This window comes from Chiroxiphia lanceolata, chromosome 9 (assembly GCF_009829145.1).
Source record: "Chiroxiphia lanceolata isolate bChiLan1 chromosome 9, bChiLan1.pri, whole genome shotgun sequence".
In the NCBI taxonomy this organism is placed as follows: domain Eukaryota; kingdom Metazoa; phylum Chordata; class Aves; order Passeriformes; family Pipridae; genus Chiroxiphia; species Chiroxiphia lanceolata.
The window spans coordinates 16,242,249-16,269,277 of record NC_045645.1 but is presented as its reverse complement, the minus strand read 5'-3'; the positions used below and the strand labels follow the sequence as shown (position 1 = coordinate 16,269,277).

Genomic DNA, 27,029 nt, shown 5'->3' with positions numbered 1-27,029 from the left:
ATGAGTGCTATGTTAATATGAAGAGTGACTGGAAATGTTTGGTGAACCAAGTGTGGGATCCTTGTCTCTTCCACCGCAACCTCATCACAGCGACACTTGCCAGTCATCCTGAACCAGGTAAGGAGTTGGGCCAATGTTTCCTGATGGCAATGTTTGTATCGCATACATTGGCCTGCAGCTACCAACCCCGTAAATGCAAAAGCCTGAAGAAGGCTGACTTTAAATGCAAAAGCCTGAAGAAGCTGAACTTTTTTGCACTGCTACTAAAACCACCTCCATGATTGCTCAGATCCAGTGTAGCAGCACTCTGCTGTTTTATGCAGAGGAAGTCCCACACTCAAGCAAAAGACGAATAATAGAAGAAACTAGATTTCTATTAATGTGCTGCATGAGTCCTCAAGGTACCTATTTACCAACAGATGAGGGGTATCTCTTTCCTCTGAAAAGCCAAATAGATGTGTGTATGTGCTGGGGGTGATCAAGGATTGCAGTCAGATTTCCTGCCCTCCTGGCTGGCTTTAAGGCATATTTGGTTAGATTCTTACTCTTATTCATACCCAGAAAAAACCATCTCTTTCTCACTTGATTGCTGATAATTATTTTTTTTTTAAATAGCCTCTTATCTTTAGACATGCAAGTTGGTGTCTCCAGAAGTGTCTGTGAAAAGATTGGTGTCACCTACGACCAGCTGCAGAAATGGTAAATGAAGTTGTATCTTTACTTCATCTATCTGTAGGTGCATTAGAACATAATGGTTGTTATGAAAATGTAGTGCCCTCATCAGGGGGTTTAATACCAATTTTTACCTAGATAATCCACATCAGGGTTAGTGACATCATGAATTAAGGATTTGGCAGTGATGAATATGGGTTACTCTCATAGAGGACCATTATAAGAGACTGATCCCTAGACCTGCACATCTGCCACATCTTCATTAAAAATGTCCTGCTGACAATGTTGTGCAATTCCTGCACACTCCAAAGAAAGTTTCAGCCTTAATATATTCTTATAGGAACTGGTTTGGGATATTGAGGCTACGTAAATCCATAAAGGGTTTTTCCTAACCTACAGATATTCACTGTCAGGAAACACATGCCCATGCTCTGTTGAGTTTGGATTGACAAAAGCCCTTTTCGGGACATTCATCTGGGAATTGTGCCAGGTAAGTAGAAGTTTACTGCCTTATTCCGACTCAGTCAATCCTTGAGGCAAGGTTGTATTTTAGGAATATGACATTGGCATCACGCTGTGAATTTTGGAAGAAAGGATTGTCAGTGTGAGTCTGTATTTACCTCCTTTTTCCCAGAACAGTTGTCCATATGAAAACAGGTTAAATATATTTACTCCCTCTGTCACCAATTTTTCATCTGCTGTTCTGCAGGCCTCAAACACCTTCTGCAAAGAGGTAACACAACCACCATGTTCACACAGTGGTGAGATGCATGGGATCCTCTGCTTCAAAACTAGGCATTCAGGAGGACACAAAGTGGGGTGGGTATGTATCTCCTATGATTCCCTGTGCAACAGCTTGGAAGTTACCATTCCCTACATCAAAGTGAGACATTATCTTATTTTTTATATCTTTGAGCATGTACCAAGTGCAAGTTTTAGGTAGAATATGCTGAAACTGAGAAAAGTGGGCACATTTAAATTTTATTCTGACTAGTTCAGCTAATCCCTGCAAAACAGGAGGACTGCCAACAGTTTTTCATCCAGCTCACATTGAACATTAGAATATCATCACTAGTTACTTAAAATTGAATCTGTTTTTAATAGAAAAACTGCTACTGGAATATGAAACATGAAGTAACACACCATTTTTCTGCAAAAGAATAAGCTTTTAAAGACAGTATTGTAGTCTGTAAACAGACTGAAAAAGGTAAAAGGTTATGACTGACATTGAGTAATCTACATGTTCACCAAAGCCTAGATGATCTCAAAGCTGTAATTATTCACTGACTGTAGATAGCCTTATTTTGATATTTGCCGTACGTTTATTATTCATCACAGCAGATTATCACAGCATTACTACAACAAATTTTTCCTTTCAGTAAAATCTTATTTTCAGGTAATCTGGACTTTTTTTTTGTCTCCCTTCACAAAATCTCCTTTCATCAGCCTCCAAGCCTAACTAATAGTCAGCTACTTCAGTTTTCACATGATTATCCCTTCTCACATTTTATACAAATGATATCTAAAACTCTGTAGTGCAAAGCATACTTTTAAAGTTTGTAACCACCAAATATGTGTGCATGAAAGCAAGAATGCTTGCCTCTCTTTCATACTACAGGGCAAACAGCCAGACATTAAAGGCTTTATAATTAGGGACTTTAGCAGATTGTAACAGAAGACGTATTTGCTTATTTTTGCTGTAAAGTCAATTATGAATATGCAAAATTCAAAGTGTGAGTGACCAGGCCACACTTAGCAGAAATAATAAGACTGCAGCCAATTAAAACAGAAAAAGGTTGAGTTCTCAGTTTTCTGCCCAGTGTGTTTCTGATGATGACACAACAACAGCTGTGAACTGCCAAAGTCATCCCAGAGAGGTGGCTCAGTCTAGCCCCTGCCAAAATGAAGGATTTGCCCTAAAAGCCTGATGTTCTTGCCACAGTTTCCCACATGGAGGAACTGACAAAATGGTTGCTCAGCATATGTGAATCCTTATACCAGAGAATCATTTCTTTATAGAAATATCAGTCCCTTGAAGATGCAGTTTAAGTAGACAGAATGACAAGTAACTTTACAGCATTAAAATCCTGAAGTTTGTGCTTCTAATCTTTCTAACAGGACTATCTGGGTATCTTTTTGTTAACTGAACACTTGAAAACTGTAATTGAAACAGTATAAACATTGTTTTTCTTCTTCTTCTCATAATATAATCATTACGTGAGAAACATTAAACTAGACATTTGACTTTATTGATCTTTTCATGGACTAACGGAACAGGGAGTCATTTTCTGCCTAGGCTAATTAATTGATAGACTAATTCATTGATCAGGTTCTCCATAGCATAGTTGGTATTGACAAACACTGAATCTTTTTCCATCAGTTGTATTAGTTTGCACCAATTACTTTGTCTGTTTCACTTAAGCAATTACGACAGCTCAAAAGCGACAATCAGATTCTCAGCTGGTGTAAATCAGGCTCTCTCTACTGAAGTCAGAGAGCTGTGCTGTTTTACTCAGTTCAGTTATTTGGTCCTTAAGATTTAATAGTGAGCTTTAAAATATCCAAAACAATAACATGGATATCTGAGGCAAAAATCATCACAGTAGTTGAAACATGTTCATCATAGCGATGAATAGCAGCCATGTATAGATGCATAACTTTGCTCGTAATTTATACTCAATCTCAGAACACTGTCTGGTGCAAAATAGGTACCTATAGACACAGATAATCATTCCAAGTCACATAAAACTTAGGTGTTCAATAGACTCACGTTTTCCACGCATAGGTTATCTGGAAATCAGGTCCTATAAGAATATCCTGCTTGCAAACGGCCACTGCCTCCAGATACATGGAACACAGCCATTTCACCATATGTGAAATCTGTGTTTAGACACCTGTGATTTTTTTAAAATACTCAACTTGCTGAAGGATTTTAGGAGAGTACAGTGGCTTGTGCAGAGCTTTCTTACTTCTGGATCACTATTGAAAGAATGCCCGGACATGGACACTGCTGCTTCACCTGTTGAGCAGAGCCAGCAAAGACACAGGGTCACCAACATACTGGCAGTGAAAAGAAAAGAACCACGTGGGAAATTAATAATGTCTGTGAATTTTCAAAATAAAGACTAAGCAAAAATAAATAAATTGAACTGATTGTTCCCTGCATAGATTTTCCTTAACAAATTATTTTTCAGGTAACCAAGGCAGTCACCAAAGGACACGGATGTTACACAACAAGGAGAAACTGAACTGATTTTTCAGATAATGATGAAGAAAATTTCCTTTCAGAAACAGACCGTCTCTATCAAATTGGTCAGTGTTGAAAAATGTGAGTCAATTTACACTTCCTATTCATCTCTGTTCTGCTGCTCCTAGAGCATTATGGAAAAAATGAACCCGTGCAGGAAGTTGTCTTTGTGCTCTGATTCTACCTCCTAGCTCTGAATAACTGAGAATTCATTGAATATAGGTATTAGAGGTTAGTTCCTTTTTTAAAGTCTCCAATCAGTTTTTCTCATCTTTGCATGCAAAGATAAAAAATTATGTACTCTCCAGAGACACCAGCAATAGCAAGAAGAAGTCATCATGACTAAGAAAATTTTGCTGAGGCAGTTTCCACATACTGATCTAAACCCAATTACTTCCTGTGCTCAACATGCTCATGGAAGCTTCCTCTTTGATGCATGGTATAGGGTAAAATAAAGTGCACAGTCTTCATTAAAATGAGTGTTACTCCCCGGCATGATTAAAAAGAAACTCTGACGTGTGCCCTGCCAATGATATTTGCCCCAAACCCACGTAAATGCCAACGTACAGGTCATATTTTTAACGTTTTTGCTTAACAAAGGGTACCACATCACTCTGCATATGAACTCCATGGGGAAAAGAGGCACATGCAGGCAAAAGTGGATATGGAGAATAGAGTCACAGAATAGTATGATATTTCTAAAAGAATGTTTTGCACCCTTCACACATACAGAGTGAGAGATTTGCAACACAGAATTCAATGACTTGTAATTAAAATCAATAAAAAATCAACATTACAAAACCAAAACAAATTTAAGCACAAATTTAATCTCTGTTTCTCATTCTGGCATTTTTAATGGAAGATTTGCTCTAAAACTATACTATAAGTAGGCTGATACATACTGGGTATGTCTTAAGGAATCTTTCTTAGTGTAGTACAATTATCATTCCTTATATGGGAAAAGAGCTGATCTACCATCTTCTTGGCTGATTTGCAGCATAGAGTAACCTGTCCTGACTCTGATTACAGGCCAGTTTTACACTGAAACTTTTACTTTATCATAGTGGCATTTATTCTTTATCAGTGCCCCAACAATTGAACAGTAAACAGCATGATTTCATGCAAGATCAGGTCCTGTGGACACAATGAGGCTCAGAACTCTGCAACTTTCCATTTTAAAGGTTTTGTTTTTTGTAAGAGATATAGAATATGCAAAAGCAGAATAAATCTATTCTATTCTCATATTTTTCTATTTTTGATATGCTATTGTTTGTAGTAGTTATATATGCTGCAGGACAAAAAAATTATTTTAAATGTTATTAAACTGTATTTTTCTTATCTAAATTCACATTATCATCCCTCTGAATTCAATATTGTCAAACCTCTAAAATGCAGAACATTCAAGGAAAAGCCATCCTAATAGGGCTGTTTTTTCCTTCTGGAATATCAGCTCACAATTTCATTTGACCCAGTTGTACACTGGACAACTCTTGTTTACATGTGAGATCAAAGGCCTTCCATTTATTACCCAGTTTATTACCCCAGAATTGAGGACCTAAAATATATGAGGTTGATACAGCCTTTAGTTACCAACGACTGGGTTATCCCATTGACTCAGTTGGCCAGGATAGATGGACTGACCTTGCATTGTCAACACCAAAACAACTGACTTCCAATTCAACTCCCTGCATTCTTCCAGACCAGTGTTCCATTGCTGTTTGTCCTGGATGCAGTAAAGTCTTGTAGAGCTGTCAGCATTTTCAAACTGGCCCATCTCACCTAGAGAATTACTGAAAATAATACCTTGACAGACAGACAGACAAGGTCTGGTAAATGTCAGATGCAGCATTTAGTAAATGAGGCATCGTTACCAATAAGTGTATTTGTGTATTTTGAGTCCTTCAACTGTGGTCTTTTACAAACTATTTGGAAAACTAAAATAAAAAATAAAACAAACTAACAAACAAATAAAACAACCAGATTTTTTTTTCACATTGAAATCATTCCACAGCTGACAACTGTTGGGGTCCTGAGCAACCTGATCTAGTAGGTGGCATCCCTGCTTGTGTTGGGGGGAATTGGAACTAGATGATCTTTAATGTCCCTTCCAATACAAGTCATTCTATATCTTAGTACTTGCAAATTGCAGATTTCTATTGAGCAGACTCTTTTGTGTTTTCCATGCTATGATCTCTTACCTCCTTTGAAACATTTGCTCTTGCCCCAGATCAGAGTCGACACATGGCTGACGTAGGATGATAGCTTCTGTATTTCTAGGGCTTTGGCCAGAAGGTCGCATCCTGGCAGGGACAGAAACAGCAACCACCTGTGGCACCACACTGGCAAACCCAGGGTCACACATTAAAACTGACCCTTGCCAGTACCTGGATTACCCTACAGCAGACACTTCGATATACAGCATTGTGCTGCCGCTGACACTAGAGAAAAATGCTGTATTGTATTGGAGATACTTCTGGAGGGAAGAGCCCAACTCTGGCCTCCTCCACCTCCTATGGAGGGCTGGGCTTCCACCTTTCCTCAAGCCCTCATTCTTGGGGTGACAATATTCAAGTTTGCTAGCCTTGACGAGGAGCCTTGAGCCAGCTTTGGCTGTCACAGTGTCTGCAACTCATCATTTAGCCCATGGCTGTGAAGTGTGAGAGTCTAAGATTTAAAGAATGCCCTACAGAGGCACTGGGTGAGTTAGGTTATATCTAGTTATTCTGCTATACCTTTTTTCAGGATCTCCACAGAACTACCTCATTTGCATTCACAGCAGCAGGTTTTCCTTTTACCCCAAGGAAATCTAAGGGTCCAGCTTTGTGCTCCTCACTTACAATCATCATAATTAGAAAACTTTTTTTCTTTTTCCTTTTTTTTCTCTGAAAAATTTCAAAACACTAAGTTTTCTTACAAACCAATAAATTAGCTACAGAATCTGAGATGAAATCCCAACCTTGTTTCACCACCAGTTGTTTCAGCAGAAATCACAGGCCACCAAAACCACCAAATGTTTAAATCAATTATATTTCAACATATAACAGTCCTCATGCTTCAAAACTATGCTCAGAAGCTGCCAGAAAAGCAACATGATTTGAATGTTTTATTTACTATTACAGTTTTCACTGTGAAAGTTCATTCCGTCTTCACAGTGACAGTAAGAAACAATTACTGAAAAGGGTACACAGTTCTCTAATTTAGTTTTCAATAGTTGATGAATGAAATGGGAAGTGTTGACCACACTAGGTCACAGAAAAGTCATTTTGGTAGACTTCTGCTCCCCTCTGACAACTAATACACTGAATAAGGATGGTCCTACACAATGTCTGTTCATGCAAAAGCTTGGTTTCTTATTATCGTTGAACACAGCAGAAATCTGCCTCCTCAGTCTGAGCAACTGTTTCTCAATCAATAATTAAGTAACTTTAAGGTCTAGATCTATACAAAGATATTGATATTTTCACTGAAAATGAATCAATATGAACAGGGTAAAGCATCTGAGTAAGCCTTTTTAATGGCAGTGTTTTGGCTGTGAGAAGTAAATTAATTGATTAAATGAATGACAAATATTGGACAACCAAAGTAAATATTTTCACACTTTCACAAACCTTTTAAGTGACTTATTTCAATTCTTTTCTTTGTTTCCCATCCTTTTTCCAACTTTGTCTTTTTTATAGAATTTACAGGCCTTCCTGTGAGTATGCAATGAGACTTACATCTTTTTTATTTTACATTAATAAGTAGAGTTCAGGTGAATTGTAGCAAAGGAAAAGAGTAAGCTGAGACTTGCGGAAGGAAGGACACTTTCTGGGTGATAAACTGTAAGGGATCCTACTGGAAAGGCCACAGTAAGAGAAAGGAGATCTACTGGAAGACTGTAATGGAAAAATCTACTGAGAGATGAGAAACAATAAGGAAGAGGAAAATACATTCTCACCTTTGGTTTGGTGGACTAGAAATAGTTCTGGATAGGTCTTTTCTACCATCTTCTTAAGAGACATATTTGCAGGAAGTCCGAAGTAGTTTACCTGGACACACAAGCACAAAATTTTCTAGCAGTTCCCACAGAGATGCCTACACTTACAAAACTCAACTTGCTCCCACAAGCTTTCTGGGCTCACAGCGCCATGGCATGGCCAGCGTGGACTCGTGTGAAGGCTGTGTTCACATGGGAAACCAGAAATGCCCTGTCTTCTGCGGGTGAATTTGTAGCAGTTTGCTGCAGGTTTGACCTTAAGGCTCAGGCCAGAGCAGCGCTGATTCTCTCTGAAGCTCTGATATCTTACAGCTCTCTCTAGAAACAACAGCAGAAGCTGCTGGCCAGCAAGCCCACTCCAATGATTCACATGACACAGTACAGTCCCAGCAAACACTGGGGCTCCAGGGTTGGCTCTGCTTCTAGAAGTTTTGACAGTGAGCATTAGGCAGCTTCTTGAAGTAGGACTGTATGTCTGGAGGGCCACTGGTTTGAAAAACTCCCCAGCAGTGGGAAACCACTGCAGCCTGCAGACTGTCAATGGAGGTCACTGAGGCTGGGTGAGTCCCTCATGCCACTGAGGACAGAGAAGAAGAAGAGGGCAACCGTGAAGAAGCCATGAGAGAGAAAAGTGACTCCTTCCATTCACACTTTCTCATGTTTTAAGCTAACACATTCAGTTCAAGGCAATGCTATTTTAATTGCTGTGAGCAGGTGCAGTATAGCCTCACCCAGGGCCTTCCCCAGAATGAGAAGGGAACAGACACCAAAGTTAGGGCACTGCTCTTCAGGTATTTACAAATGTTTACTGTGCAAAGGGAGGGGAGAAATGTAAATGGATAAGTGGGACAGCAGAAATGTCATCCTTATTTGTCCGGACATCCTTCTACTGGAAGAGCTTCCCTAAATTCCCTAGCCTTTCTTTTTCCATCCTTCTTCTCTTTTACCCTTTTCTCTGTTTTATTTGAGTTCATAGTTTTTTACCATTAAACAACAACTTCTTTTATTGTAAAGAACCAGTTCAAAGAAACCTTGCACTAGCCCTTTGTGTGTATGTAGTTACCAAGTGGCAGCTTGATTCTTGGACCATTACTTTTGTTGCTGGTCATAGAATAATTCTTCGCAGCCCCATAGTTCCTGCAAGCTATTGTTGGGACTTCAATTTTCTGAAAATATTTTTTGAGTTGGGTAGTTTTTTTATTATTCTTAAATGGACAAACATTCTCATCTGTAAAGGTTGAAAGTCCACTTTTTCCATCTCTGCCCCTTTTGGAATTGTATGTCCCCTGTGGTGTGCAGCTCAGAAGTCTTCACTTATGTACTGGTAAGAAAAAAATTCCAAGAAATGTAAAGAATGAATATGTGACAGAATGGAAAATACTGAACTACAATAATTATCTCAATACCGCACAAAGAATTTGCATGATACAGCAGACCCCACTCATAAATAAATATTAATCTGCCTTGCATTGAAAATTGAAAATTAATGTTAGAGATGGCACACAATCCACTTTTCAGTGTAAAAATGTTTTCCCCTTTCTTGTTTTAGTCAACATTCAGCACTTTGAAATCACATGTCCCATTTTAAGCACTTAAGATGTGACTGGTTTGGTTATTTTTAAAAAAATCTTATTTAATATTTATGCAACAAAATCTGATGATTCCTGATGTGTTTCAGTTTTAATCATAATCTAGTATCATGATTCCAGTAAAAAAGAGTGCCTTTGTAGCTGTTCAACATGGCACAGAAAATGTGCCAGAGCAGATAGATATGACTTCCCCATCCCCAGAATGGTAAAAGTTGCATTGCCTGAAACTGATAAAACTTTGTTATTCTTAGAGCACAACCTGTGAACTAATGAGCCAACATTTACAGCTCCCCAGACTCACTGGAATATTATTTCACAGACATCCAGATCTTCAAGAACAGCAGGAAAGAAAATAAAAATCAAAGCAGAAAGCAGAGGGAGAAAATCTAGATGTAATGTGAGATATTACTTCTTAATCCAGGGTGGGGAAATTTTGTCTTGTACAAGGTCTGTTCCCACCCTATGCATGTATCTAGATAGGGCAAGTGTGAAACCCTTTCTACTCACTTCCTAACAGAGCCCCAGCCTTCACTGCAGTGCTGAATTTGGAACGGAGGGATGTTGAGTGCAGCTTAGGTTCCCCTGCATTTTGACTTTCCTAGATCTATTTACATTCCTTCAGGAATATATGACATTAAGGGATTCTCCACCATGCAACTGGCATGCTTGAGAGTGAGACCATGTGCGGTACCCTTGCTCTACCACTTGGGTGATCCCCATCTCTTTGTAGCTGCTGCTGAAGGCCAAATGCACTCTTGTAAAAATCTCCACACTGCCAGTTGTCTGGGGAACACAGAGATTACTCCCTCATGTTCTCCACAGCTAGGCCAAGCAGCTGAAATTGTTGGGGCAGCCAAAAGCACAGAGTTTGCAGTTTACTGAGTCCTTGCAACACTAGTAGTTACCACCAGTAGAAATTGTACTGGTGACATATCGTCTTGGTATGAAGTAAAAGGTGCAACTCCTCCAACCGCATTATCTCAGCTGGGAAGGCCACATATGTTGCAAGAAGCCTTCCAATGTGCTCTGTGGGTGCCTATATATCACTCTGGTGGGAAAGCCCTGGCATCCCTGCAGAACCCTAAGGGCAGCCTGAGCCCAGCCTGAACTCAGAGAGTTTTAACATCCCATCTCCTCTCTGCAGCAGGAAACAACTTCACCCTCCTAGGGAACCTGGCACTGCAAATGCAGCTAAAATGCTGGATGGAGGTAGCACAGGAAAATATGTGCTGGACAGTGCTCCTACATAACGTTTGCTTCTAAGCAAGGTGATAATGTGACACAATATGAGATAGCGAGTAAAGGGCAGTTGGATCCCTTTACTATCACAAAGCAGCAAGAAAGAAGGAATTTAAATAAAAGTAAAAACACATTGAAGAGCATGAAAGAAAAAGTATTGCCCTGTATTCTATCTATATGTTCATAGACTTCCCTCCATGGTAGATTTCTGATCATCTCCGTTACAGCCTTCTCAATTGTATGCAGATCTTTCTCATCACCTGTCCCTCATCCTGTGTGTGAAATGTACCAGCAATGACAAATGACTTATCTGATCATTTTTGCTGTTCTTCTTTGTGGAGAACAGAAAATAGCACGGTATGAGTGAAAAAACAATTTTTATAGTTGTTGTAAAATTCATTAAAACAATGTTTCTTCACTGTCCTTCAAACATGGTTCTCAGAGTTTATAAACAGCTTTTGTTATTAGTCAAACGAAATACTGTGCAGTAATACTTTAACTCTCTTTTGCCAGATTATCAGTTATTTCAAGCAAGTGTTAAAATCTCCATCACTGGCAAAATGAATTATGTTTTCTTTGTCAAACTTGCATCAACATGCCCATCAAGCTGAGCTGGAAAACACTCTTTAACAGCACAGCATAGGTGCTGCTGTTTGTGATTGCAAATGCACCTGAATCTAAATTTTGCAGCTATAGGGACCTCTTGCTCTGCAAGAGGTATTTATTTTCAGATAGACTTTCAGATTAGTTTGCCACATTTCAATATATTTTTAGTCCTTTCTTCTAAGTTCTTTTAATTAGTAAGTCTGACTCTCCTGGACATTACTTTTATTTTATTTGATAAACATGAATCATCATTTTTTTTTCTTATCTACTCTCATTTATGTGGCTTTCAAAATACTCAAGCAATTACAGCTACATAATAAAGGCTGGAACACAATAAGTAGAGTTCATTCTGTTTGGGGGAAGTAAGGTGGATTAGTTTATCTCTTCAGGTAACATTCATGAGTCATTCAGTTCTCATTCACAAAAATAAGTTTCCTCCATCATTTGTTAATATGCAATGAGACATTGACACAAAGTCGTGGTACACTAATAATTTCACAAGGTATTTGAGAGACCACTCACATACAGTTTTCCACTTTGTAAGCAATGGAGGCTCATTACTTTATAGGCTGTAGCTGCTGTTTCAGATATGGGAACAGTATTCTAGAAAGACAGTTCTGCCTATAAATGAGAAAGACCAAATTTCAGTAAGATCACTTACACAGATTGGTGTTAATACTTGCTATAAGAAAGTATTTACTTTCAGTAGTCTGTAATGGGGGAAAGAAATGTGGCATTAAGATGTCTCATACATAGAGACATCAAAATCTGCTCAGTTCATTTCTGTCTAACCTAAAGAAATGGACAAGCTAATATATCACATAAATTTTACTGATGAATGTCAGGACTCTGATACAATGCAAACTCATAGAAAGCACTGTAAACAACATCAATCTTTCTAAAGGCAAGGCTGAGACAAAAATACTATTACCATATCCAAGGATAGAGACAGTTTGTGTGCCATCCCAAACCAATTTTACTGGGGAATCAAAACTTCCTTAAACCTTTTTTTTTCAGGGTCTCTAGAGGAAATAAAACATCATTTATATACCCAAACAGTATTTGGCGAGAGAGAGTGTGCTGGCAATCTAGAGAAAAAGAAGACAGTTCGGAATGGCAGCTGGCCTGAGAAGCAGCTGCACATGACCAATGCCCCTCAGGGCTTGAACACCTCGGCCATGCCCAGGGCAGTCCCCACCCACCACCAGTGGTAAACTTCAGATTCTCCATTCTCTTTGTGTCACGGCTATTATTTATCTGAATAAATAAAACACCAGTTCAGAACACCTAGTAATGCCTCATTTCTTAGTTATTGAAGAAGTAACAAGCAAATCTGATCAGGCACAGACACTGCTCCTGCAATCACAGGCGACTCTGAATACTTCAGAACCATAGAAATTGACATTGAAACAAATGACAACACAAACAACCACGAGGTCTGAAAAGAAGGACCAAATCATGGGGAATGGTGCAGTGAAATCAGCGCTCTAGAGGCACTCCATGCTACAGAGGTACTAACTCTCTCACTTCAGTCACCATGTTCCTGAGAACATCCTGAACATGGATAAATCCAAAGGACTCAGAAATTCATCCTGAAAGATGGTACAAAACTACTAGACCAGATCACCTACTCATCTGCATCATAACAGCACAGAGCTTTCACGGAACCAAGAAGCTTAGGTTCTGCCCTGAAATCACAGAATCATATAATGGCTTGGGTTGGAAGGGACCTGAAAGATCATCTAGTTCCAATTCTCATGCCATGGGCAAGGACACCTTTCACGAGACCTGGTTGCTCAGTGCCCCTTCAAACCTGGCCTGGAACACTTCCAGGGAGGAGGCATCTACAATTTCTCTGGGAAACTTGTTCCACTGCCTCACCACCCTCACAATAAAGAATTTCTTCCTAATATCTAATCTAGACCTACTCTCAATTTGAAGCCATTCCTCCTTGTCCTGTCACTACATGCTCGTAAAAAGTCCCTCTCCATCTTTCTTGTAGGCTCCCTTCAGGTACTGGAAGGCTGCAACTAAGTCACCCCGAAGCCTTCTCTTTTCCAGGCTGAACAATCCCAATTCTCTCAGCCCTTCCTTGTAGGAGAGGTACTCCATCCCTCTAATCATCTTAGTGGCCCCTCCTCTGGAGTTGCTCTGACTGGTTGATGTCCTTCCTGTGATGGGGGCCCCAGACTTGGATGTAGGACTCCAGGTGGGCTCTCACCAGAGCAGAGCAGAGAGACAGAATCTCCTCCCTTGACCTGCTGCCCACGCTGCTTTTGACAAAACCTCTACTAAACCTCTACGCCTGCAAAGGGGAAATTCTGCTTTTCAAATTCATTAAATCCAGCTCTTTAGTTTGCGGCACAGATTTTAGACTAACATGCTGTTTGATTTCTCTTAACACGACTGGACCCATGAAGTGTGCATGCACGTCGGTGTGTCCCCTCTTGTACCCATTTCTACTGCATTTCATGTTTCTGTCAATAGAGCCTCCAATATTTGAATCCACTGATAGAACAGATGCAGTAATTGCAAACAGCTGTAAAGTATTACTCATCTTGCTAATCAAAATGACTTTCTGCTAAATAAACCATGAAAAAAGCTTTTCCACCATCAGTGAAGTGGAGTGGAAATGATATGGACTGTAAAGAGTCCACTATGAAAGTAAAATCAACAGATCAAGTGTTCCTACAGCAGTGATTCTACCTGCTAATGCACATTTCCAAAATTGTTATAGAAATTTCACTATGTTTAGGAAAATGAATTTGTGTAACAACACAAATGTTCCTCCAGGTATTTTACATGATACCTCCAGACACACAGAGCCTTGAAGAACTGCTTTATGCTTTCTCAAGATTCATAATCTGAGGGGAGATAATAGCCCCATATGGTTTTGCTAGATGTTCATTACCTCCTATACTATCTTATTTAAAAAAACCAAACAACTCAGAGTACTATATATCCACATTAAATATGACAAAAGGACTGTTTCTGAGCTTATGGGAAGCACAGAACAGGCTGGTGAATCTCCTCCAAACAAGTTTGAGGAAAAAAAAAATCACTCCTAAGTCAAACTCATGTCTGAGAACTCTAGTCTTTCATTAGTCTGTCCCCTAATGAAAAAGCTCCTTTTCTAGCTCATTGTGCTTCAGTTATCCTATTTTCTAAGTCATATTCTTTAATTCTTAAAAATGCTATTAGAAAAGATATCATCTCTGGTTATATACTCTTCCTCTATTCCCTTATGCCACTTAAGCACTTATTGCTTGTGGGCCACTCTAGTATAAAACACTCCAGAGGAAACAACATAGCCCTGAGTTATTTCTCTCACTTCTTTGGGTCACACTGAATTAGGAAGTAAGCAATCTTCTTCCACGGCTTTCTGGTACCATAAATGATTTGCTGGGAACCTCAGCTCTTCTATTATGAAAAGTAACTAGAATTTAAAAGGCATATAAATTACAGATGTGCTAATTTTGTGCAGCATGATGAACTTCCTACTACCAAGTCTATATATCTGCAGAGAGGGGAAGAAGAGGGAAGAGTAAATGAGACACATATCTGATTATAGCACAGGAGCAGAAAGAGTAAATCTACTTCCTCTCTGAAACACTTTGTATTCTCCAGCACTGGATGCAGTCTCCACCAAAGGATTAGGCAAGTTCTCTAGATCAGTTGCCTTTCTGCCCCAGTTTTTACACTGTTTTTCTCTCCGCGGGTCTTTTTTCTTTGTTTGGAATCTTTTCTACTCTCACAGTCATCTATCCCCATTTAGTGCCATGGCTGCAGCAGTGTGACCTGCTGTCACACCCAAGAAACCCCAGGAGAAACACTGCACAACTTCAAACCACAGCATCTCTGCCACAGACAAAAGAAACCATAACAGGAGAGCTCAAGGTCACTGTCTAGGCTAACATAGTCTACAGAGTGACATAATCCTCTCTATTAGAAGGGTCATTGTAAGACTATGATAGAATAAACTGATTTCTCCCATGATAATCCACTTCTTGAGGATCAGAGAAAGCATCAGAAGAGCTGCTTACAAAGTCTTCACCAAATTACTCTGTGACACATTAATTTCTCCCTCCTGCTCTGCCCACTTTCCAGACAGTTCTTTAATTTTTGAACAAGAAATGAAAATGGAGAAACAGACCCTGCTTTATCAAAAGCCGCATCCTTCTCATAGAGCACGTAGTGTACGGAGGACATTTAACGTATGTCAGCAGCAGTGAATGAGGCTCAGACACCTCCACATCTTCAACTCCCCTCAAACTCTTGGTAGCAGCATGAAGAATTTTCCCTTACACATGGACATTTCCATGCTACTTGCGGTTGCACCATTTGTGGTTTTCACAGCTAGTGAGTGCATCTTCTCACAATTCCTGGTAGTAGCAGTAGGCCTATTTTACAAATAAACAGAAGGCTACAAAGACCTTTCTGGGTGAGTGAATTGCATTGCAATCACCATAAAATCCCTCTCAAAGAACTGAAACTGCACCTTAAATATATTAACTGCTTGCCCCTGATATCCCAGATGAACCCTTCCCATTCCAAGCCTACATTTATCCATGCTTTCTTTAGTCAAAGGCAACAAGACTTAGAATCATACAGCTTATTTTTCCAGGCAGCAACGCAGCAGAGCCAGGCCTGAATCTCAGCCTCTCAAGAAGCAGCAGGTTTCAGAGCTTTTTATCATCTGCCCTCATGCAGGTTTTCAAGAAAGCCACACACAACTCTCAAATGTCAGTACACAGTTTCTAAGTCAATGTATAGCAGTGTGGGGTAATTTCTTTTTACCAGTTTCTCTCCATCTACAACTCTCAAAAAAAGCACTGTGGCCCTTTTCTCTGCCCATTAAATTATGCCTTTCACTCTGCAGCCTCTAAGCAGCCTCCTGTTGTTCTGAAAAAAAATTTGCAAACTCCATTTCTCACACCTTACAACTCCATTCATGGTAATATCCCCACCACAGGGCCTCATTCAGGTGCTGTTCCAAATCCAGAAATTTCCTCCCTCAGAGTTTGGGCTTCTCCTACTAGAAGTTTTCAGAACGTAACATCCACCTCAAAGTGTGAGAATTGAAGGAATAAACTCAGACCATGGAGCAGTGTGAGATGATAATTCTAAGAGAGGCTAAAAAGCAGGAGTGGAGCTTGTTCCTGAAACAGAAATAGGGAGCAGAAAAATGAAAGGAATTTCTGGGGAAGTATTTCCTTTGGGAAAAAACCCAAAAGCTATAACACATTTCAAAGTGCTTTTGTCTCCTCTTACTGACACTGAGAACCCAAAACAGACTGTAAGAAATACAAGGACAGTCAGAATAAGACTGTGGTGGTCTTCATTTAGGAAGAGCTTCCTTACTGTAGGAATCGCCCTCCCCCCCCAACTTTCCTAAACTGAACAAGAAGCAAACCCTACACACTACCAGCGTAGCACCCAAGAAAAAAAGATTATACGATATGCCCTTGATAGTCCATTAGCAATATTTGTGCTCATTACCAGTGAGATGTGTGTCACTGAAAGAGCCACTTGGGCAGGAGGGGCACTTGAGGTAATTAAGAATGTATTTACATTTTATAGAGCCATTGATGCCTTTATGTCCAAGGAACCCACATTAGAAGTGTGCTCAGGGTATTTTCCTATCAATAAATATTAAAATGGTTAATCTGCACTTGGTCTGCTAGCTGCCTGCCATGGCTGCAAGCTGTTAGCAAGCAGCAAAAAGCAGACAAAAGAATCTGTCAGACAAGAAACCAATCTTCCAAGCTATTTCTTTTTTCTGGTAAGTTTCCATTTATTCACTGTCTTATTTTCATGAATGAAAAATAGAATAAAAAAATTGGCAAGAGTTTCAAATTTATAACTGTAAGAAATAAAATGAGTTCTTGATTTAAGTGCACTTTTAACTAAAAAAAATTAGTTTAGAGTGATCTTTTATTCAGTGAGTTCTCAAACATTTCCCTATTCTTCTAAAATCATCTTCAAGTGCAAAACAGATCCAATATTATGTGTCCATTTACTTAAGTTCTGCTTGTGTCTATTCTTCCTGCTGTCCCAGAGTGTTCCTGCTAGACACAAACCCAGAAACAATAAACAGCAATCTAAACTCATCACAAAATCACCTTAAGAAATGCAGAAAGTAACAGGAATTAATCAGCTGAACAGGCAGTCTTCCATTGCAACCCTTGTTATTTAGACAAGTGTAGCTAATATACATAATGTAGCCATAAATAATTAAGTAAAATAAATTACAGCCCAACAAAGTCCACATTAAACAAGACAGGCCTCTCTGAAAGCCATGCGGGACTTACTATCTGAAGATCAGAGCAAAAAATGAAAGAGCGTGGCTCGCATGATCTGTCTGTTGCTCTAATTTTTAAAGATGATACCTAATCACTGTAGAAACTCATGCCTAAGAGAGCTGGACTATGCTAGAACTGATCTGAGTCATAAAGCAGGATGAAAATGAAAAATGAAAAAGAAATGAGCATGTACGTTTTGCATCATGTTCATGTGATAACTCTCATTGTCATGACTCACAAACCCAACAAAAAGAAGAAACTCCACCTAGAGCCATAAATTCTAGTCAGCCTAATTATTTCACGTGTTGCAGCCTAACTTAAGTTATTCAGAGAAGAGAAAGGCAGATCCCTGATGTACCCTTCCGTAGTGCTGGACATGGTGAAAATAATAAATTGGTCATTGGGAAACACTATGTTTCCTGGATAAAGAACAGCATATTTCATATTCTTCTCTCATAGCTGCCTCTTGATGGCAGTAAATGGTTTTGCCATAGCTGTCATATCTCAGCAGAGAAGTCCTTCAAGAAGAGTCTACTTCCATTCACTTAAACAACACCTTTCCTCCATGGCAACTGATGTCCCATACCCTCCCAGCTCGCAAGTTGCAACAAACAGCTTTATAATTTGTCAGTTTCTAAAGACCACTGCGAGCCTTTTGCTGAAAACCATCGTGACACATTGACCTAGACCTACAGGTAAGTCAGTAGTTTGGAAATTATTCTGTTTTCCCCAGATAATTGCCCTGGGTCCCAGGAGTGGAGATGTGGCATTTCCAGTGCATCTGAGTGACTTCCAGGGGAATTACATCAGGTTTTGGTGTTGCTCCCCCAAGCACTTCAAAATCTTAAAATTAAAAAAAAAAAAAGTACCTTTTGATGCTCCCATGTCTATTAAAATGAAAGCTCAGCAACATCTCAATTCTTCTATCCAGAATAGGCTTTGTGGCCAATGGAGTAGAGGAATCAATGTCTCTTCCTTTTTCCACAGTAAGATCAGACTCCCACATCCTACAGGTTTGGATTTTTTCCCTTCAATTAGTCTGTTGTAAAGAGAAGTGCAGCTCTTGCAGAAGTCAACGACTGAAAATCTGAGCCTTGATACCTCAGTGTCTTGAAAAGGACCTGCATGCAGAGAGGAAAGGAATAATGATTTACAAACTGCCTTCTAGACATAGGAACTCTCACCCAAAAGTGGAGTATTGGTGCCTGCTTGAACTGCTGCCCAGCTCCTGTCCAGCTTATTTCCTATCTGATTGGAGAGAAGAACACAATTAGTACAATGAACATGGTGCTTTGGAAAGATTTTTATCCAAGTAAATGATCTTGCACTAATAACAAATGTTTGATGATAATTCAGGACTGCACTGGGCCAAGTAGGTTTATCCCACAGTGAGAGGCAATATGGAGATAACTCACCACGAGTAAGAGGATGGAAAAACATTTCTGAACACTCATTCACCATTACCCATTTTGGACAGATGCAGAAACAATTTTCTTGTATCTGCCAGTTCTGCTGGTCAGCAATGCTGCATGGATGCAGGAGGAACTTGACTACATCTAGCAAAAATCTTGGCACATTCCAAAGCTCCTGAAGTGCTCTTTGCTCTGTGGCCATGGGCAGTAGGAAAGCACTCCATATTGCACACATATACTATGTGCATCAAGAGTCCTGCACTCAGGATTGAATGTGCAGTCTCCCCAAAGTTTAACTGAAGGAACCCCTCAGGCCTCTGAACCCACTGCCAGCAGCAAGCACGGCTAGATCAATACTCTGTCCAGTGCTTTACATGTCATGACAGTGGCTACTGAAAATTACTAACAAAAGAACAGTTATTTTGGAGGCTGGAGACTATTTGTCAAGGGGTAGTGATGAACTAGGGCTGAATTGGGTTGGGAGAGAACTAGTGGGTGAAGCAGCCACTTTTAGTATGGGTAACTCTTGCTGTAGTTTCTGAAGCTTGTCTTTATCTAATAAGTCATAGAATGGCATGGGTGAAGATTCTTACAGAATGTATTTTTCTAAGTACGGTAAAACTGTCAGACTATCTGCCAGAATTTATTTCTGATTTGTTATGAGGTTCAAGAAAACCTACCAACCAAAGATTCAAGACATAGCTCTGTCAAAAGACATTTACATTACCCGTAAGCATTTCAATTATACACACCAGGCAGAACTGTAAATTGTAAGATATGCATAGATAAATCAGATAATATGTGGCAAAGAAGGCATACAGTAGCAATATTAGCTTGCATATCAGAATCTTAAAAAGCAGACACAATTAAGAGACAGGATGAAAAAATAAATACCTTGTGAACCTTTCAAAAGGCCAATCACATTGTCCTTATTTTAATATTGTTTAACAGTAACACTTAATAAGGGGAACATCATGATTGTGTGAACTAAATTTTCAGTCATAATGAATGCTACAAATTTAACCTCCCAAGTTTAAATAGGGTACAATGCCTTGGGAGAGATGCAAGAGAAATTGTTTGATAAAGGTGATGGTTTTTCACACCTGAAAATAATGTTTTTCTTTCAGGCTCTCTTGATCAACAGTCTGTAGCCACACATTAAAGACAGAATCTCAAGATTTATGGTGTATACTTGTCACTACTTGCATAACTTACTATGGATAGAGGATCACAGAGATTTTGAACATAATTTCCTACACTCCAGGAGATTAAATAGACTACATTTGAAGAAGGCAAGAAGCAACTATGGTCCCTGGATAGCAGAAAGTAAACTTCAACCAGTTTCTGCATCGTTTATTCAAGAAGTATAGTCTTGTCTCCTACATTTAGGCATAAACATCCTGTGCAGGAAGCATGTGTATTTGATTTAAACAATTAATTGCATGGGAGTGGATTTCTGTTACGGCTTTCCTGGCACAAACTAAAATCATTACATAAATCAGCTGGAGAATGACAATTTTACCTATATAAAGATTGATCGAACATTCACAGCTAGAGTTTGTTCTTTTCCCCATACTCATCAATATAGAAGCAGCTGTGATCTGAAAGCTTTTCTGGGGTAAAAGGCAACACTAAAGAGCATGCTGGAAGAAAACAATCACCATATCAGAGCTATTCCCCAGATCACTGTTCATTTCTATAGTTCCTTCTTCATCCATCATGCTTTTTCTGGTTGCTATTCCTTTCCTTATTTAACGAATATTGTAATTAATACAACACACTTAAAGATGCATTGCAGATATTTTTTTTAATTATGCTTACCATGATATATTCTGAGAGGGAATATTAGCAGCTCTATTAAGTGATGCTCTCTTGTTACCATGATAAATGTGTATTCAGTGATAGATTTAATGTGAAACCCAGTGAACATAACTCACCAACAAACCTAAATCATGTATCATCTATTTGAAAACTGTCATCTTTTTCTAACAGATAGGAAGTGTTTTCCTGGGGAATCTGTTGCTTGTTATACTCTGCTCATCAGAGGTACTAGTGACATGGCAGCATTTCCTATAACAAAGGAAAAATATAGTCATATCCAAAATTCACCCAAAGAGGGAATATCTTTGTTGGTTTCAGTGGTCATTAATGAAGACACTTGGACTGTATAAAGCCAAACTATTTGTCACTTTTTAATGATTTAACTGTTTTCTTTGCTTATTACATACATGTACTCTTATGTTAAAGCCCTGAATCTTATGCTGGTAAGCATAGGGTCAAGGGCACTGGTCCTACTGAAAGTGGCAGGCGAGCACTTGTTTTGAACAGTCAGTGGTATTTAGAGATTGTCTGGTTTCTATTCTGAAAAAAAAAAAACAACCTACAAAACACCAAAACCAAAACCCTGAAGGAATAAACAAGGAGTTTTATCCAGATCAAGAAATCTTCTCTTTGGAGTATCTGGAAGGGTTATCTCTGAAATGGTTCTTGCATTTTCTTTTTTTTTTTTCAGTTGTTTTAGGTTTTTTTAAGTTTAGTATTTTTTAAGCCTGTATTTGAAAATTTGTTTTAAGAAATGCTCTCCAACACTGGAATTTTTAGTTTTGAGAATATTGGAACAAAAATTTTTGATTATTGCCCGTACCTACGTTGAATACTATTCACATTCTTTCTTTCCCATATAAGATTTTGATTTGGCTGCCATTTTCCAAAGAAATAGCAGGGGGAAAAAATTGTGCCCTGATTTAGTACAGACCTCAGCATGCCATTGGATCTTTTTTCAAAGAGGTTGGCGTTCTTAAAGGAACAGAAACTGGGGCACTGGGGATTCTCCTGCCTATTTCCCCGATAAAGCATAGGTGACATATTTATTTTAATATCTGGATCCCTCTCATAAGGTCATTTAAGCTCCCTGACAGCTTGTTCACTGGAGGTACAAAAAGAATGAACTGCCTGAAGCTGACCCGGAGTATAGGTTGATAAACACGTGTCTTTCTTTTCTTGCTGAGCACCTGTTCATGAGCACCATACAGCTCCCACAGCCACACTACAATTTGAAATACAAGGAATTCCTGGGATAACAAATTATGGAGTATTGTGTTACCTATACCAGTCCTATATCCTACTCTTTGCCTCCCTTTGCACTGTAGGAAATAGCGTATAATACCCACTGCCAGCAGTGTGGAAGAAGGGCTGAAAATGGATTTCTACAAGTTCAGGATTCAACAACTTCTGTCTGCTGAATTGCTGGAGTAGTGCTGTTCTGTGCATGGAGAGTCTGGGGATCTTTGGAGAGGTGCATGTGAGGGATGGTACTGGGCTGGTTGGTGCCTTTGTTCCCAGACAGCAGATGAGAAGCAGATGTGTTCCTTCCCCAAACAACGAGCATTAGGAAGAAGCTCCTTGGTTTGCACAAAGGGAGAGATCTAACTCTTGAGAGTCTACTAGTGAATTTAAAAAGAGAGAAAATAATGACAGATTACAGTGTTGTGCTTTTAAACTCAGTCTTCAGTACTCCCTCTCCCAGTGCATATATGTGTCAGACCCAGAGACAGTCTTGCTCAATAAATGTGTTAATAGTCTCTGTTCAAGACAGTCAATGCCAGATATGCTCCTGATTTAATTGAAGACTTAGATTACCAGGACATTTAATTTCCTTCTATAAATGATAGTTAGTTCTTTTGGTCATTTTTAGTTCTTCAAGTGAAAGAAATAATGAGCCTGTAAGTAGATTTTATGTCTAGTCCTGAGGGTTTGACTCTAGCAGAGCTCCCGCTGTCCTTGATGACTGGAGGGTTGCTGTGCATGTAAGACCCTCAGAATCTGGATCAGTACACTTAAGAATGTGCAAAACTGGTACAACATACCAGTTGATCACAAAAGGTTGATCAGAACTATTTTCATCATTAAGGAACAGGAGCTGCCCTATTTTAGTGCTTGTTATAAGAGCTATTTTTACATGTCAGAGTCTGGATAAGAAATATCTGAAAAATATGATTTTCAATCAGTGTGAAATACCTCCTTAAAATGCCTTAAGTTGGTGATGCACACCCTCCAGGCACCTTTGAAAATGTTGGGGAGAAATTTGCCTCTATTGAAGTCAGTGAGAGTTTTACTACTGAGCTCAATTGTGCTGCATCTTGCAGCTGTCTACTGACTTCAGTCACTCTGAGTTCTCTGGTTGGCTGGCTTATTTAAAAGGTGCAGGAGGAAAAAGACTGTCTAAAAACAATTTTTCTACCAACAAGATGATTACTGACTTATTTTCCATTGTAAACCATGCAAAAGTACCACAACTCAGTAAAAGGAGTGTGTTCATACATTATTTCTAACATTCTTCATATTTATAATATATATACACAACAGAACAGGTTTGTAATTTGACCTTTCTCTGATACTCTAGCGATTTTATCTCATTAAGGGGAAAGGATAAATATAATAAAAGATCTTTTGTACAGGAATGTGCCTGTAATATTCTACCTTAACAGTCCAAATCACCACAGCTTGTAACAGTAGCACTACCGTGTCTAGGTTATATCTACTGCTGAACAAAGAACTGTACACGTGGTTTACATTTTCTTCTGGCTTCATTGAACATTTCTACAAGATTCATTTTAATACACTGAGAAATGGCAGTTCTGTAAATGTTTATCATTAATGTACCAAATGAATTAACTATAAAACAACTAAACTAAACAATATTTTGTAGGACAACAGTCAGTCAAGGCCTGAAATGCTGACAAATAAGAGACCTAGTGACCATAAGTCTTTTTGACTCTGTCACACAAAATAATTGGTAAGTGTTATGCCTTCATGCTTGTAGAAGAAATAATATGAGGGGGAAAAAACCCCAACAGGTACAGGGTCAGTAATAGCAACCTCATAGAAATACTGCAACACTGATGACATTAATAATTAAATGTACAAGAAATCTCAATAAATATTAAGTTATTTGCTAAAGAAATCTATGCCAGTGTCTTTTTGCATGTGTGTGAAGACAAACTGATTTATATCAGAGAAATGGGGAATCTGTTTTAGTCGATCTTGCTTTTTTCTCCTCTGAGCTGCAGAATTATAAAGCACAAATCTGCTTAAGTTAGGCTTTTTTACATTTATAAAGGGCCACACTTGATTTAGCAATACTATTTTTATGTGTAATGACATGAAATCATTTATTATACATTCTGCTAATCTTCAGACTTACATTTTGACAGGATTAGGAATTTATACAATATGTAGACTTTAGGATGCACATTAAGACTGAGGCACTTCAATACATTTGGTTTTTTGCAAGCCAGGACTGACTGTTTGAAACAATCATTTTGTATTTCCTGCTCTCTGAACAACAAACCACAGTAATCCTTCTGATGGTAATCATATTATTTTCTGTTTAAGATTACATTTTGTTTGTACATTTTTAGTGTCACTTAAAATTCAGGAGGTTTTCTTTTTAGATATCTTTTAGGAGAAGTGAATATTTTAAGAAAATGACATAGAAACCGAGTTTTCTAAAAGGTATAAACTTCCCAGTATATTTTATAAATATTTAAATGAAAGATGATCAGAAATGTATAAATAATTGTGTTAACACTTTACAAACTGTTACTCTGTTCTACAGCTCAGTAATAAATTGATTTCCACACTGAGGGGATTAAAGGACCTAGATTTGATGAATGCAGAAACTGCTTGTTTTTTCTTTTCTTATACATCAAGTTGCATTACTGGTTTTGATATCCAGACTAGTTAAATATGATATTCTACTGAAGGTATATAATGGTAATTGACAAAATTATTTCCTTAAAATATTAATGCAGAAATTTATAACGCTTCATTTTCAATCTGAGAGAAGCTTGTTATTCATTTGCATGAGAATGGCAATTTAGTGTGGCAATAGAAAGCTCCAACTGCATCCCTGCACTTTATTGCCTTAGGTTTGCAAACTGCTTTAACAGCCATCAGCCAAGAAATGTACATGTCATCTGCAAATCACAAATCACAGATCTTGACTCGAGTGATTGCGCAGGGAGAAGTGCTGAAGGGTTCATAGTGGCCAGAACAAGACTTAAAAGTGATGTGAAATAGGGAGCAAAAAGGGCTGCAATTGCCTTGGAGCCTAAAATAGACTGAGCTTCAATGCCATGGAAAAAATCACCAGCTTCTCCATCATTTCTTTAAAGGTCAGAATTTTTGTAGGTGGATTGGGAGCGCAGTGGATTGCAGATGCGTTTAACAGCAGGGTATTTTCCGCTGCCATGACCAGTTAAGGAAGATTTTCAAAAACACATCTGCTGGTAAACAGTTTGGCCCTACTCTGGGTCATCTGCCTTATCTGTGCTCATTGCTGCATGAATTCTTACCTGGATAAAGTCCCAAACCTCACATCAGTCAAAGTTAGGCTTTCAGTACAGTCCATTACATTTTTTAGAGAGGTAACTCCGTGGCTTTCGGTTGGTTTTATGATGCAGGTCTGCTTCTTCACAAATGTATGAGGCACACTGGCAGTAGAGACAAAGCTTGCTCCTTCCCACTTCCTATTCATGTTTCACTCGTCAGAAGGCACAGCACATCATGAAAGAATAAATGAAAGGAAAACAGATGACTAGAAGAATAACAAGGGCTCAAGGAGAGAATTTATCTGTGCTGCAAAAGGAGTCTGTGTTCCAATACCATTTTGCATCATTTCAGACCACTAATATTATGCAGAAATTGATTTAAGAGGAATTCAAACACAAATTGCCTGCAAACTGATGTGGAAGGCAGTAAATCCATTTTCCTTTTCAATCTCTCTCACTCTGCAGGTGACTAAATGCCCTTGGTTTAAGATTTCTCTTCCTCCACTCTGTTGTAATAGAATCTAAGTTCTGTTTGGAACTGGAGAGGTTAAAAAATAATCCTCTTTATTAAATGGGTGAACCAAAATGCAATTAAATAGACAAAGATCTTTGCAGGTTGGGTTTTATGCTGGAGAGTGTCTACACTTTACACATATTTGTATGATACTTAAATATCTCTAAGTAATTTAACTTTTCTAAATGTTTATTAGTCCATGGTGAGCGCACTGGATCCTCTTCTGGGATCAAGTTATGAATTTATAAGAAGTGTAAAGTATTTAGATAGTTTCAAACATATTTCAGAGCACTTGTAACATCTGGGGAATTAATTCTACTTGGCTATTCTACTGTTAACTTCAGAGAGAAATGTAGGCAGTTTAACCAGCTGAGATTCTTTGTACCAGTAATAGCTGAGCCTCTTTGGCTAATGGCTATTATGAAGAGGGTGTTGTTTCCTTTGGAGTTCCTTCCCTCCCAACTTACACCAGGCAGAAACGAGCTTCTGGAAGAACTGAAAATTCTTCTTGACGTACTCTCCTTTGAGCTGAGACATTGGGAAAGCCTCAGAAAGCAAATTAACTAAGAGAGGCAGAGAAAAGATAACTTAATGAATGCACTCTTAATGAAATCCTCTGCCTTGGTTATGAAAAGGCATTTTGCCAGGGCAGCCTACAACTATGCAATCACTACATCTAACTCAAGAGGCTTGTGGTTATGTCTTCCAAAATAGCTCTCAGAGTGCATCTGAAAGATTTGTCTGCACATTTATTATTTGAAGGTTATGGTGTTCACACCTTTGACTTGAATTTGCAGTTTAAAAAGAACAATGCCATATTTTTGTTCAGTTTTTTCTCACCTTGTGTTCACCTCCAGTGGCAACTGCTTTTTCTACTGCAGCTCATCACCAGGGGGCTTATAACACCGATCAAAGTCAACAGGTACCCCAGAGAACCAAGCATTAGTTTTTAACATAACTGGGCAGAAGCACTGCAGAAAAAGCAGAGGAAAGAGAGAAGGGAAGGAACACAGAGCCACTGGTACTTCAGCACTTAGTAGGAAACTTTATCTCAGCTGACTGAAGCCCTCATCTGTTTGATACAGCCCAGGTTTGCAGCTTAACCTGGGTTTCAGAGTTCCTTGACAGTTTTGTGTCCTG

General features: G+C 38.8%; 1 long non-coding RNA gene across 1 annotated transcript; it reads right to left on the bottom strand.

The window, feature by feature from the left end:
- Positions 1 to 5,574: 5,574 nt before the first annotated feature.
- LOC116790994 lies at positions 5,575 to 26,431 on the bottom strand. Its single transcript, XR_004358583.1, has 3 exons — positions 25,400 to 26,431; positions 18,501 to 18,752; positions 5,575 to 5,722 (listed from the first exon to the last, which is right to left on the bottom strand). It is a non-coding gene; the product is annotated as an uncharacterized LOC116790994 (long non-coding RNA).
- Between the last annotated feature and the right edge of the window lie 598 nt (positions 26,432 to 27,029).